Source organism: Lissotriton helveticus, chromosome 8 (assembly GCF_964261635.1).
Source record: "Lissotriton helveticus chromosome 8, aLisHel1.1, whole genome shotgun sequence".
In the NCBI taxonomy this organism is placed as follows: domain Eukaryota; kingdom Metazoa; phylum Chordata; class Amphibia; order Caudata; family Salamandridae; genus Lissotriton; species Lissotriton helveticus.
In genome coordinates this window covers 1,395,410,710-1,395,425,176 of record NC_136069.1, presented here as the reverse complement: position 1 = coordinate 1,395,425,176, position 14,467 = coordinate 1,395,410,710, and the positions used below count along the sequence as shown (strand labels likewise).

Sequence of the window (14,467 nt, the reverse complement as noted above, 5' to 3'; positions counted from 1 at the left end):
TACAATCACGGTACTGGTGGCCAGGCATGAGCCTGCGTCATACCATGTTTGTAAAAAACTGCCCAAACTGCAACAGAGATCGCAGTGGGGAGAGAAACAGTTTAATACCTCGTCGTTCTACTCCAGAAAAAATCAGGAGTAAGAAGGAAGGGTTGCGATTAACTTATACAGGCTAGTTCCACTTATAATGTAGATCACCAGCACTCGGCTGACGTCCGGACTGTTATACAAAGATTTGCGAGTCTAAATGGCATATACGCTAAGAGCATGCTACGTTTGACCATTGTCTCCACTCTAGCCCTCAAGCCTGAGGGGAAACATGACCAAATGAGCATAGCCCAGCGGGAATCTTCTCACTTCCTTCCTGAGGGTACGGGATGGTGTAAAGAAAAAACCAAGGCATAAAGCAATCTATAACGGAAAGGATATTAGGTTCGGGAGCTGGGTGGGTCAAACATCTAATAAGTGTCCAACGTAGTCTCAATAACTTGCAAAGAAATTCTCTGAAGGGATTCAGTGCGTACGAATTATTATTTGGAACTAGGATGATGATCTCTGACATTGATAGTCAGACTTCAGTGGTGAAAGAAAAAAGCTTTGATATCAAAGACCGTTTGGCTATTTTGCAGGACTTAAACAAAACAAGAAAAGACCTGAGCAACATAAAGTTGAAACAACAGCCAACAACCACTGAAGAACCACCACCTGTCCCAGCAAGACCTGTCTGGATTCCAAAAGTCGGGGATCTAGTCAGGGAAAAGATCGCGGTAAAGAAGGAATTTGGGCCTTCTTACAGAAAAGCAGTTCCTGTCTTGTCTGTCAACGGGACAAGGTCAGTTGTACTACCGCCACTTGCTGGTAAAAAGGAGAACCGAGTTGTATACATCGACCTGATAAAACCACAACATGTGGCCGATAACAAACAGTAGGCCAAGTGGACTCCCAATAAGTAGCAGAACACCAAGGTTTGCTACCAGTACAGAGGTTCTAACGAAGAGGCTCATACCATTCGAAATGCCTACTGAAGAACAACAAGGACTATGCAGCAATGCAATAGAACTCAGACCTCTGAAAACCCAAATAAAAACATTTAGCAGAGGCACACCAACCTATAATGAAGTACCAAGTGAAAATGCAAGAAACAGAAATCCTGAACCAATTGGAACAATTGACAGAACTGCATCCGGCTACTTCATAAACTTCGATGATTCCTCTGAAAGCTTCAGTGAATCAAAGACACAGCCATCATCAAAAACCTTTAAAGATAAAGCTAAGGAACTTTTGAAACAACTGAAAGAAACATATCTGATTTCCCCATGGATTGAATTTTGGGTGGGTTTTGGTGCATTTATCCTCATACTTTGGCTCATCATGATACTAACATTGGGACGCTTCATTGAGGGAAAATATGCAAAAATGGACACAGCAAGTCAGAAAATCAACTTGATCCTCAAACCACACACATCTTCACACATCGAGAAAAGAGAACTTTCTTCAGTCAACTTCACAGCCAATCCGATACCTGGTGGGGTAGCCTGGGACAACACTGACCATGAAATTTATGGTCCGGTCGAGATCCTGAAATATCCACACCAAATTAAGATCTCCTTGAGTGACTTTGCAAAACCAAACTCATTTGCTGATGATTGGGACTTCGAAAGCATTAATAATATGATGTCTGACTTAGTAATGTCTGCTAAATTTACCAAACATGATTAATTGCAGGGTTCTACAAATTATGATAGTATGTATTACTATAACCACTATGGTAACCAGTTTTTACATAGATCTGCACAACCTAGAAATGTTTTAAATTATAATCAATGGGAACATTGTGCAACACCTCCAAAAGGGAGCTCAAGAACCGTTTATGACAAATATTCATATTTTTCAGGTTTTAACACAAGTAATGCTGAAACATTTTATTTTAAATTGTCAAACAAAACAGGGACCAAGACCATGATAACCAACACAAAATTGTTATATTCAGACTCATTCTTTGAAAAAATGAATACTTTTGGTTTTGATTATTGGGACAAAAATGTTGAATTGAAAAGTGTTTGGGGTACAAAAGAATGGCAAGTACAGGGTATAGAAGCTTTGTTTAGAGCCTGCATGATCCCAGAACAAATGATATTTTTAAATGACACTGTTCAACAAACCACCTGTCTTGGCCTAGCCAAAATCAAAGATTTAAATAAACCGTCTATTCCAAAGCCAACAATGTTTAGCAACACTTCTACAGATGAAGAGATAGACGTAAACCATATATTAAACCAAAACAGAACACATCCTGATTGGAAACAGTGGTTGATCTGGCCCACAGATACTAATAACTGTCAAGACAGATTCCTGAACAAAACACAGGGGTTCAAAATGACCAGGCCAGACCCTAGATATCCTCAAAGACATCACCCAGGGATAATAACAACCTACAGTGTGGGCAAATTATGCCTTCAGTGGCTACAAACTTCCACACTGGCAGAAATTAAGCAACACCTAACTTTACTTACTGATGGTGCTGACTTGCGTGATTTCACTTTGGGACCACGCAAACAGCGTCAAAAACGTTTCATAGCAGCCTCTGTATATGCAGCATACAATGAGACCTGGAAGGTTACTCAAATTGAAACAGCAGAGAGAATACGGGAAATTGACCGTATTAATTTGGAAAAATCACTTTCTGTAGTGGACAATGGGTTAATGACTCTGTCCTCCAGAATTTTTTCTTTGGACAGCATTGTGTCTTCAGCAATCGATATATTATCGCAAGACTTACTGTTATTACAACACGGTCAGTCACAATTGCGTTCTATTGTACAGCTTGGCTGGACGTTACAAAATCTGCGTTCAGGCTATGTGCCTTGGCGTCTAATCAACACAACGTCATTATTCCAAATCTTTAACCTTACTGATAGACAAATCAGTATGGCACAAAAGGGTGCTGATTATACAATCTTGAGCATTGAAAAACTCGAAAGATTACCAGTGACAATGTCAGAACGACCTGTCAGTGAATGGATAATACATGGGATAATAAATATTCCAATCTCAACCTTCAGGTTTCAATACTGCCAAAAATATATACAGGCTGGCATGTACGAGAAATTGGGAAAGGGGTACCTTAAAACAACATGGAACCTGCCCTATTCACATGCATGTGTCAGTAATAAAGGACAGAAAGTGTTTCTTAGTGGCAACAATTGTGCGATGTCACTAAGTGGCACACTTCTGTGTAACGGAATTAGTTTGCATGGAGCCTGTGAAGGGAATTCATACAACCTTTCATGTCACCAGCAAGGCGCACCTGCAACAGAAATAGAACCATTCTTTCAAAGACTCTATAATGGGAGTTACATTCTTATTGTAGACCGTAGATGTTGTAGTCTTATGCCCGGTACTCCTTATCTAGTAACTACGACTGCGAAGGTCAAGTGCTGTGGACGCTCATTGTTCCCCAGCTCCTTCCCAGACAGGGAGGCAAGGGCATGGCCCGATTTGAAAATTACTTCTATTCGAATAGATACTTTAAGCAGAATGAAAACAGTGCTTCTTCAGACGCCTACCAGGCTCTCGTCATCAAAAGAAACGTATGATCTACAAGTCGCAAGGACGACTGCAGAGATACATACATTATTATCAACTAATTCCCCCGTACATTTCGCGGAAATCCTGAATGAAATCTTAAATATTTCTGATACCAATGGGGTCTCAAAGGTATTTAAGACAGTATTTTCGATGGCATTAACACCATTCAAAGCCATACTGGGTATTTTTCCAGATTTCGTCCATTCGATTTTTGGCGGACTTCCCCTGATCTTGGGACTAATTGCAGGAATCCTATTCTTAGTCCTTATTTTTCGTTATGGCAACCCATGTCACAGACAAAACTCTTGCGACAAGGGAAGAAACAATCCTAGCCATTGGATACCGGGACCGGATAGCAAAAATCCTGGGACTCTCCCGGCTTAGAGACCTGAACATGACTTGGTTTCTATCATTTCGACCAATGTGGCAAAGATGTGTTTTACCTGTATTGAGGTGTCTGCTATGCGGAGAAGAATGCGTGTTAGACACCTGTCTGACGCTACAATCGGATGCGCCGATGGATGCAGAAACATTGTTGAGCCCGATCAAGGTTCATGCTTTGTGCTGCCCTCAAAGGCTACCAATCCTGATGACGGCATTCGTGGAAGCTTCACCACTACGATTGATGGGTAGTGAAGTTCAAGATGAAAGCAGCATCGAACAGGTACGACCTTCTGTCAGCAATGCGAATCAGAATGTCAATGGAAACAATCATGCACAAGAATGCATGATTACACCTATTTCCGAGTTAGTGGAACTTTCCCAGGAAGCTGTTGACAGTTTTTTCGAAAGCCTAAATGATATGATGTTCTCACCCGAACAGAAATAGAGACTTTTGAGCAAGCTCGCACACGGCGTTCCCTGAATTCGGCCTTCAACTTTAAATAATAAAGTCACATGAACTAATTTTCACTCCAGTTCACGGACAGCAACTCTTTCAGAAGCCCCAATTGATTTTTTCGGTTTTTCGGGACACTTATCTTCTGCTTAAAGTAAGAAACTATTCCTAAAGAACTAAGATTTCTATTTTTTAGATACTTTATAGACTTTAGCTGCCCGCTGGTATGTTCACAAATATTTTATTCTGTGATGGAATGGTCTCGAAACTTTTTTCTGTATTTAAGAAACCATTTCATGTGTAATTCTCATATACCAAATAAGCAATAATGTATACAAATGCGTGATTACTTTAGCATTATTCCATAGCTTGAGTGCATACAGTATATATGTCTGCAAATTTTCCGTATATTTGAAGAATTTCAAAATGCATTTATGTATTTTGGGGTGGTAAGGTATACACACTACTCTATAGTATGTTGTACTATGTTATACTATGCCTAGATTGGTAGATATGTCCATAGTTAGCGTGGAGTGGGTGTCATGTATTCCTATAGGTTCTGAATCGATCCCCCTATTCCTGACCCTATTCTAGTTAAACAAACCAACTAGTTAACTAGCAGTCAGCCCATGAGGCAGAAAACCCCCATGATGCAGATACCGTTATCTGACGCAGTCACACTACGGCACAGGAACGTGTTATCTGATTAGGTCATAACGCTTGCGATCTAATTAGACAAGCGATATTCCTCCAGCCCCTGATAAGGCATACGGAGTTCTCATAACAAATCAAACCTATGACAACCTGGGCAAAACCCTGCGGCCATTGTTTTGATTTCACCGAGAACTTCAGTAAAAGAATGTGCTAACGAGCAAGTCGTATGACATCCTTATTGACGTATCTATGTCCATCCTTACGTCAATCTCGGCACCTTAAAGGTATAAATATTACCGATCTTGCCCTATGCAAACACACGCGTGGTGACGAGACGGAGCAGCCATACTTGCCGAAGCCAAGAGCAGAGCAGACCCCGCTGGCAGCAGCCCCGCCTTCCTGACGCGCTGAGAGACGCGCTGCTTTCTCCTGCCGAGAATCCAGCACCGGCGTTTCTGGGCAGCCCTCGCAGGCAGCCTGGAATATCGAGACCAGAGAGAGAGATACCATTCCTCATTCATCCTAACTTCCAGGTACAGAACTGAATAACCCCTCACAGAGAATTCTTTAGTTATTCACTTGGCAAAAACAAACTTAACTTAAACTGTAACTTTCTATTCCCGCCCACGTATTAGGCTTAGGTCAGGTACACGGGGTAGGCGTATTTAGAAACACCAGTTGAGTACGTTTAGTCAAATGTATATGTGTATGTAATATATTTTATTCATTTTAAAACATCTTATGGCTTAGAAACCATATCAATGTTTTTACAGTATTACTTTATACTATTGCTTTTAATGTATGCACTTTACTTAGCTATAAGTATTGCAATAATATCGATCCATTTCTCTTGTATGAGAAAAGAGACTGATCAATAAATAACACCTTTTTATTGAACACACCCGTCTCTTCCTTTTCTCTACATTCTGATGAGACTAAGAATGCACGTACTGACTGAGTAAAATAAATTGCCTTTTGTTCACACGACTCTCGAGATTTACTCTTGATTAGGGGAGAGCAAAGTTGTCATGTTCTATGGTTATCAGAAACTAAATCCCTTCTTGTCTAATCAGGGAAGTTAAGTCCTCCTTGAACATTCAAGAAAGTTTCTAGTGAACTCTGAGCTAAGCTGGCAAACCCAAAACTTTAAGTCTAGTATTGACAGTAGTAGACCTAGTTAACGTCTGGCCTAGGCCTTTACTGCTGTAGGTATTATTCCAATGCGCAGAGCCTATTGGGATGATAGGAACTACACTACAGCTTCACAGAATCAAAGGCCACGGTTAAGTCTATGAAAACCATATACAATCTGCCCTTTTTTGCCTTTGTCTACTTTCCTATAAGCAGGGCCAGGTTTAAACACTGTTCCGTTGTTCCGAGCCCCTTGCGAAAGCCATATTGTAAGTCTGATAATATACAATTACATAATTCGCTCAAAATGCATTGTAATGACAAATCTAGTAAGGAGTTAATTTAAAACAAAGTGTTATGAGCACTCTTCTAAAGGGTAGAAGCTAGTATGCTTGTATTATATGTGTGGGCACACTATTCTACACTTTTAAATAAACAGTAGTGATGGTCCTCTTGTCCTTGCATTTGAAGGAGGGACCAACAAAATCCCTTCACTAACTGATTAAAGCATTCTGAATGGCACATCTTTTTTGAAAACTAATTGTATATAGACATTTGGGCGCTATTATTGGGAAGCACAATCCAAACAGCCTTTATGGAACATAATTTTGCACTGGCAATTAATGAAATTAAATTCATTCTAAAAAAGCTCAAAATCTTCTCATATACAATACATGGTCCCAGTTTGTATCACTGCAAGAAAACCTCTTAAACATCCATTGTTGGAACGTTGTGGCTGATCCATCTTCAATGCTTGTGTGATACATTATTATCTGCAAAAATATTGTGATATACATATATTTTGTCCAAAATAAGGAACATATAAACTATTCTACCACTATAATGATAAAATGCTTAGCATATTCTATAAATACAAAATACCACACCTACCTCTAGCCAGAACTATAGCTCTTAACACCAACACAAGCACTGAGCCTCAACAACAACAGCCATATTCCTCACCAGAACCTGAATTCCCGACCTGCAACCCAACCCTACCACTGAATCGCATACTTAACCCTAGCCACGAACCTAACCATTAACCCAGCCTGCCCTTAAACAAGCCTAATATGTACTTAAATACTTGCCTAACGATGTGCCTGCAGATGATATTATCAGATTTTTGTCCTCATAATGTTCTGCCGACAGTATTTTTGTATCATGACATTTTGCAGTCAATACTATGGTAGTGCAACTCTTCAATTGAGTTTATAGGTTTGAGAATGATCTTTTTAGCAAACCTGTATAATGATCATTACCAACCCAATTTTTATCCTAATTCTGGTTGAGAAATTACAAGATTTGTATGGTCTTGTTTAAGAGCAAATTCACTGCCTTGATAACTCTTCATAGATCTATCTGAGATACTATAAATGCGGATGACAAAAATATAGGTATGGGGCTTTGATGATTTGTTGTTTTTTTCTTAAGCACCTGATGAATTGTCATTGGCAATAACAAACTCTGCATAGTTCGAGATATCACAAAAGCAGTAAAATTGACTTGGGCGCCGTTTTGTCGAACATCACTCATCAGATTTTGTGGTGCTTTTAAACATAGAGCAGGATACTTCACACATCTGCACGCTCATTATCTAGACCTGAGATATAGCAGGAATGATCATGGGTATCTTGTTTAATAGATCTCAGACATACTGGCACACATAATAGAAAATGCTTGAAAGAGAGGCTTTTGATTAAGTGCGGGTTGGGGCCAACAGTGATGCATTGGCCCCTCAGTATAAATATTATTTACCCACACTTAATATTGGCGATTAAATTGATTTAGAGGAGATATGCGACCTGTACACACTGGTCTTTTGGCATAAGTGCTTTTTTACAGTATGCTCCTAGACACAATGTTACACGGGAATAACTTAACTAATCAGGAATAAGATGGTAAAGTATTTGATGGACCATAAGAATATATGGAGTCACATGCAGTTTACATATTTTTGTAGCTAAAGACCAACAATAATTTGCCTATTGACAGAAGCAAGTACTATTTTTAGGATGGTCTTCACCAATTTTCTAAGGTTTGTTTCAAAATACACGGGTGCGTTATCTATCGTGAGAGGTCGGTACAGACTAGACTAACAGCTGCCTTCCTTTTAATTATAGGTTACTAGACTGACGGCTCTGTCCTGATGAGCACCCTCTGCTTCTTTATACAGGATCAAAACGTCAACACAATCTCAGTGGTGTCATTTATGAACTTCATTAAAAAAAAAAGATACAAAAAATTTGGATTGAACTTTGTTGAAATAACATTGAAGCAATGCCCCGATTATATTTTGGTGTATATAGGTAAACATAATCACACACTTACCACCTTATTGCACTGTGCCTTCTTCAGTAATGTATATTATTATGGTTATTATGATAATATAATAATACATTCGTTTTGGTACTGACAGTGAACTTTATGTGCATTTATGGTGCACAACAAGATTCACTAGTAGGGTGGATACATTCAATACATCTGTCGGGTAAATGTCCCCTTAGAACCACTGTACGTGTTCTGATAGGATCTCTGCCATAGCAGAGCACACTATGCTCACACTGACTGCTTTGAAGAGTTACATGAAATCTTCTTTACATACATTGTGCAATTGTCTAGTTGGAATATGCCTTCTGGCTTTGTCTGGGGGACACTGCTGTAACTGAGATTAGAAAGGAGAAGGGGGAGTTTACAGAGTTGTTAGTACATGCTTTGAGCTTCCTGTTTCATGAGTTGGGTTCAATATTATGAGGGAAAACCAGAACTAGAGAGTGGCACAATACATGAGACACACAACATTTCAATTCATCCAACTTCTTTCTCATTTTCAATCAGATCTACAGGATGTTTCAAGTTTGCTGCACATCCACAGATTACAGAGGATGCTGCGGAGTACAGTGGGATAGAACATTTAGGGCGGGATTTATATTTCGGAGGATGGGTTACTCCCTCACAACGTGACAGATATCCCATCCACAGAAATATAAATCCCATAATAACCTAGGGGATTTATATTTTAGTGAACGGGATATCCGTCACCTTTGTGAGGGAGTAACCGGTCCGCTGAAATATAAATCACGCCCTTAATCCTGGAACCACAAGTATCAATCACAATAAATATAATGTTAAAGCACCGTTATTTTTTTAAGTAAAAATCTTATAGTTATATGAACATAATATGCTCTTTTGTGTAATTTACAATACAGAATACGAAACAGGTTACACTGTAACTCTCCTGTGCTCTGCCAGACAAGTGCACATTACTAACAAAGTTGCTGAAACAGGTATAACTAGAGTAGTCCATGCTTTCATAAACACAGTGTGCTCCACAGTAGCGTTACAGTCAAGTTTGCTCTCTGTGGAGCGATTGTGAATGAATGAATGAATGGGGAATTTCTATAGCACGTACAAATATCCTAAGGAATCTAGGCTTTATGCAGTTAAAGCTAACTGGAGGGGCAGATTATGGAAGATCAAATTTCCAAGGCAAAGAGCCAGGTTTTAAGAGCTACACAGAAAGGAAGGTGTAACTCTAAGAAACTCTAAATGAAGAGTATTCCAAAGCTTAGCTGCTGCGACCGAGAAGGCTCTTCTGTATCTTGGGACTACCAGCAGATTTATATTGGTTGATCGTAGTTGTCTGTTAGGAACATAACGCTGATTCCAGCTGGTCCTATATTGTGTAGTGTTTTATGCACAATACACAAGGTTTTGAAGAGAATTCTTTTTCATGCTGAAAGCCAATGCAAATTCTTTAAGGCGGACAAAATTGAGTGGTATTTGGGAATGTCAAAAATTTGTCTACCTGTAGCATTCTGTACCAGCTGGAGTTTAATGATAGAGGCCCTGTTGGATTCCAGAAGGAGGGCATTACAAAAAATCCAACTTAGATAGAATTAGTGAGACAGCAACTTGTTTCCTTGCATCAAGGGAAAGAAATGGAAATATCTTTCTACAGGTCCTTATGATCCAAAAACAGAAGGATACAGTCCTATTAACCTGATGGTTGAAGGATAAACTGGTGTCAATGGTCCCCATTTGTAGCCACCACTACCCATCCTGTGTCACTAGTCACTCTGGTTAATTGGCAAGAAGTTACAGTGTAAATAGGTATCCCTTCATACATCTAGTTTGGTGGTAGTAGAGACATGGAATGTCAGGTAACGTTCGTAGTTGCTGCAAGCACACCCTTCATGCTGCTTGGGAACAGTTACTAATGGTCTGCAGGTGCTGAACAGAGTTGCCAGCTGCAGCAAAGACTCAGTGATGATCATGGGGGGTTCTGGCATATTGAGACATCTTCCGGGCCTCAGCAGGGGGTGCAATCTGATAGCTCTACTCAGCTGCAGCGGCTTTCAGTGGGTTACAGGCCATTGTGGGTCCAATGACTGGGTCACACTCATGCCAGTGTTGATTATTATATGAATGTGTCTGTTGAGGGAAACATTCAGGGTTGTGGAATCAGGATGTAAGGACTCACATAAGGTGAAGGTCATCAAAGAACAATGAAGCTGGCAATCATTTGCATTAACATGTGATCTAAAGTGCACTTGTTCTGAAGTGCACGTCTTGAGAAAATTATTTTTTTGTTGGGCTGGGCGGACATGCTAAGACTGGTCTCAGTCAGACTTATCAATTCTGAGTGCCTCACAGCAGTATAGGGTATAGCTTGCTCACATACTCTTGCTTTGCAAAGGCAGGTTCTCAGTGTTCCAGGCAGGAATTAAAGCACATTCTTCAGCAGAGCTCAACAACAGAGACTTTGTCCACAGTCAAAGAGGTATAATTCTTATCAAGCAAAGGGAGACGGTCTTTCTATAAAGAGATGCACAAGGATGCCTCAGGAAGACATTAAATACTGGATGAGCAACACAGCTCAGTGAATATATAGTTGTGAGGCCTAAATCCAATTTGTTTGTTAGATTCAAAGTTATAACCAAATGTAAGGGAAAACCAATCCCCAAAAACTGCATATTCTTTACAAGCGTTGCCATTCTCGTTTGTTTATTGACATCCATAAAATTCTCAGGCCAGGTGCTGTTGTTGTGGTCTTTTCTCTGTAGCAGGTCAAAACACGAGTTGGGGACTTTCGGCTGGTAGCATACCACTATTGTGAAATGTGTGCAGCCTTGACCATGCCTTCAGTCACTTCATTGTTTAGGTGTTGCTCTTGTTGAGCTAAAGCATGATCTGCTGAAACGTGCTGAATCCAAACCCAGTGAGCAACAAAATAGATTCCCTTCTCCTTTCTTTTACCTGCACACTCAAGTGATGCAGTTACACCTGGCTTTAAATAGAATTTTGTCTGGAACGACCAACCAGTCGTACAACTCAAGTGGGAACATGCAGGAGATGAGGAGACACATCCAAAGATATGTGGCCTTTCATGTTTTCAAGCACTACCATGCACACTCCTGGTCAAGAAAACATACAGAGTCTGGCAGAACAATAAAATGAGGAGCAGATAGTTGCATGGACACTGCCACGACTCCAAACACTTTCTGTATTTCTGGCTGTTGGCTTTAACTGGGTGGTTAGGGGTTGTATGAAGCACTGATTGGACAGGGGAAAGCCCATTGTGCATGAAAGAACTTCAATTGGAGCTGCAAGTGGAGGAGAGAACATGTGTCCTAAATATACATGTAAAATAAATGAGAGAAGAGGACATATCGTATAAATGGATTTTTTTTGAGGAACCACTGTCTAAAAAATACTCAATTGGAATATTCATCAATTGGTATAAATATTCTAATTGGAGAAACCAACACTGCTCAGTCCAACTAGATGAAGAAAATCAAAACTGTACAACCAGGCAGTAGGTGTGGGAAAGAAAGAAGACTGTAGAGGAGAGAAGAGAAGAAATCAACAAAGAAACAAATGTTACTCCACACATCTACTGAACCCTATTGTTCACAGTTCACAGCTACCCTAGAAATGGTGAAAACTACTTTCCTTGAAATGAAATTAAAAGACAGAAAAGGAGAACAAATATCACAACTCAAGAGTATTTTCAGCTTTTTGGCTCCATAGAAGCCTCTTTCTACCTCTGGTCCAAAAACACTGCAGCCACCTCAACTTGTGTAAAGACATGTTGTCTCCCATTGTACTTTACTTTCTATTATGTTGAATGCCAAATTAACACCTCCATCCTGTGTTCAATCAGCTCTTTTTGCTGAGTATAGTCAGGGGAAATCAACACTGTTTACCACTTTAGAATCTCAAATCACTTTGTGGAGGTCTCCCTTAAGGCTGTCCCCCCTCCAGTGAATTCCTCTGTGAAGTTATTAATGTGTCCCTCGACACAGCCACTCTAGGACTTCAGGGCCCACATTATGTAAAGGACACACTGTACCTGTTTGTGCCATGGTGCACCTTTAACCAGGTGGACCAGGCACAAAAAGGGACAGTGCACCCTATTACAATCAATGCACTGCTCCCAGCACAACAGCAAACTCATGCATGCCCTGGGGGCAGAGCATTAGTAAAAGGAGGAGCGGTTGCTTGAAGCATCTACTCTGTCCTTCACAGTGCAGGTGGCACTGGCCTGCATTTCAAAAGAGGTAGCCAGATCCTCCTGCAGGTGGGTGCAGTGAGTGACTGCACCCGCCTCTAGAGGGATGTCTGAGGAGTCCCTGGGACCTCCTTTCTATCCAACAGAGGGCTGCTGTCTGAGCCATCCTTTTGTGGTGCACATTCATTGCACTTCCTGACTGCCTCTTTGCACCTGCGTCCAAAATATGGTGCAGGTACCGATGCAAGTGTTTCCTCATTTGCATGGGGACACAACCCCATGTAAATGAGGGAATGCAATCTTCAGATAGAAACAGAGCCATATGTGTGCCAATATTACAGAATGGAATGCACATGCATCTGTGGCCTTTCTGTAATACTAAAATACCCTGAGGGTGAAGAAAACATGCACAAATGGCTGCTGCGCTGCTTGGGCACTGTGTGTAACGTCGCACCTGGTTGGTCATCCATAAGCCTATCAAAATGACCCAGGAACGTGACTCCTCACTGGGATCTCATGAACCAGGAAGCTCTTGTCTTTTCAATGAAGGACCTATTGCAAGAGGCTCGTCTCAGGACATACAACATGTGGATGATGTTGGTTTTCTCTGTGCCAGCTTACCTAATAGCGAAGAATCTCCAGTCAACAGTCTTGTTCTCTTTTCTGTCTGCACCAACACTTGGAGTGAGGTCTCAAAATGGTAGAATTTCACCTGTGTCCCATATATTTTAATTTCTGTTTTGACAGGTATTTTCCCTGGAAAACTTTGGAAACCATTGACGAGCAAGGTTTCATACATAAAGAAACGTGCTTGGAATCAATCCTCTCGAAATAACGTGTAACAAACTAACCAACATGTTTTGTAAATACTATTAATGGCATAACACAACATTTACTTTATGCAGGGAAAGCTTGTCTATGTGCTTTAACTAAAAAGTGACCCTAGTGTTAAAATGGCTGCCAAAAATTTGAGAACTCTTCTGCTATTGCGTCTACTGCATCTACGTAGTATGACTTCCTTTGCTTTTGGTGGGAATTCTTAGCAACTGCGCAGTAGTGCCTAATATGGCCGCTTTAAACTTCACATGCTAATGCATATGCTTTTGCCTAAACTAAACCTCGTATGTTTTGCTAATCTACTAATGCTATAGTTAAAATGAAAAAATGGTATTAGAGTAGGAATACGTGGTATACAGTGTATTCATTTATTTTCGTATTCTAACATGTCCTTCTTTGACTTTATTATTAGCTTGTATTTGGGCCTGAAGAGTATCTGAAAACTTGAACTCTAAAAGCCTTGAGTCATGGCATTGAATGTCTGCCGAGACCCGTCTTACCCAGGATGCGCCTGAGAACCTCACCCCTTGACCCGGAGAAAAGGAAGAAAAGTGAATTAAATGTATACATTGTATATGAAATGAAATTAATATTGCCGGGTGGAATAAAAGCTTGGGAAAGTAAATTATGGGTGGGAACACAGATCAAATAAACTAAAGGATAATGACTTCATACTAATATGGTGTGATGACCTCTCCCCATCCTACTGACCAATCAAATGAAGGGAATACACAGAATTTGCAACATTGGGGGGTGGTACATACTCTGGAAAATAGTATAACTAAGGTAGGCTTAGTCAGTTAGATTGTCCGACTTGTCACAGACCTGTCACTGACCCAAAGTATGCTGAAGAAGATCGAAGACGACTGCGGAACTCAGAGGGCTGGTCGAGCACTCTGATGAAGATT

The 14,467-nt window shown here is 40.4% G+C and overlaps 1 protein-coding gene across 1 annotated transcript in view; it reads right to left on the bottom strand.

Annotated features, from left to right (window-relative positions):
- Positions 1-14,467, bottom strand: part of LOC144773378 (ATP-binding cassette sub-family C member 2-like) — a 560,817-nt gene that overhangs the window by 337,057 nt on the left and 209,293 nt on the right. The gene's annotated exons all lie outside the window — the stretch shown is intronic.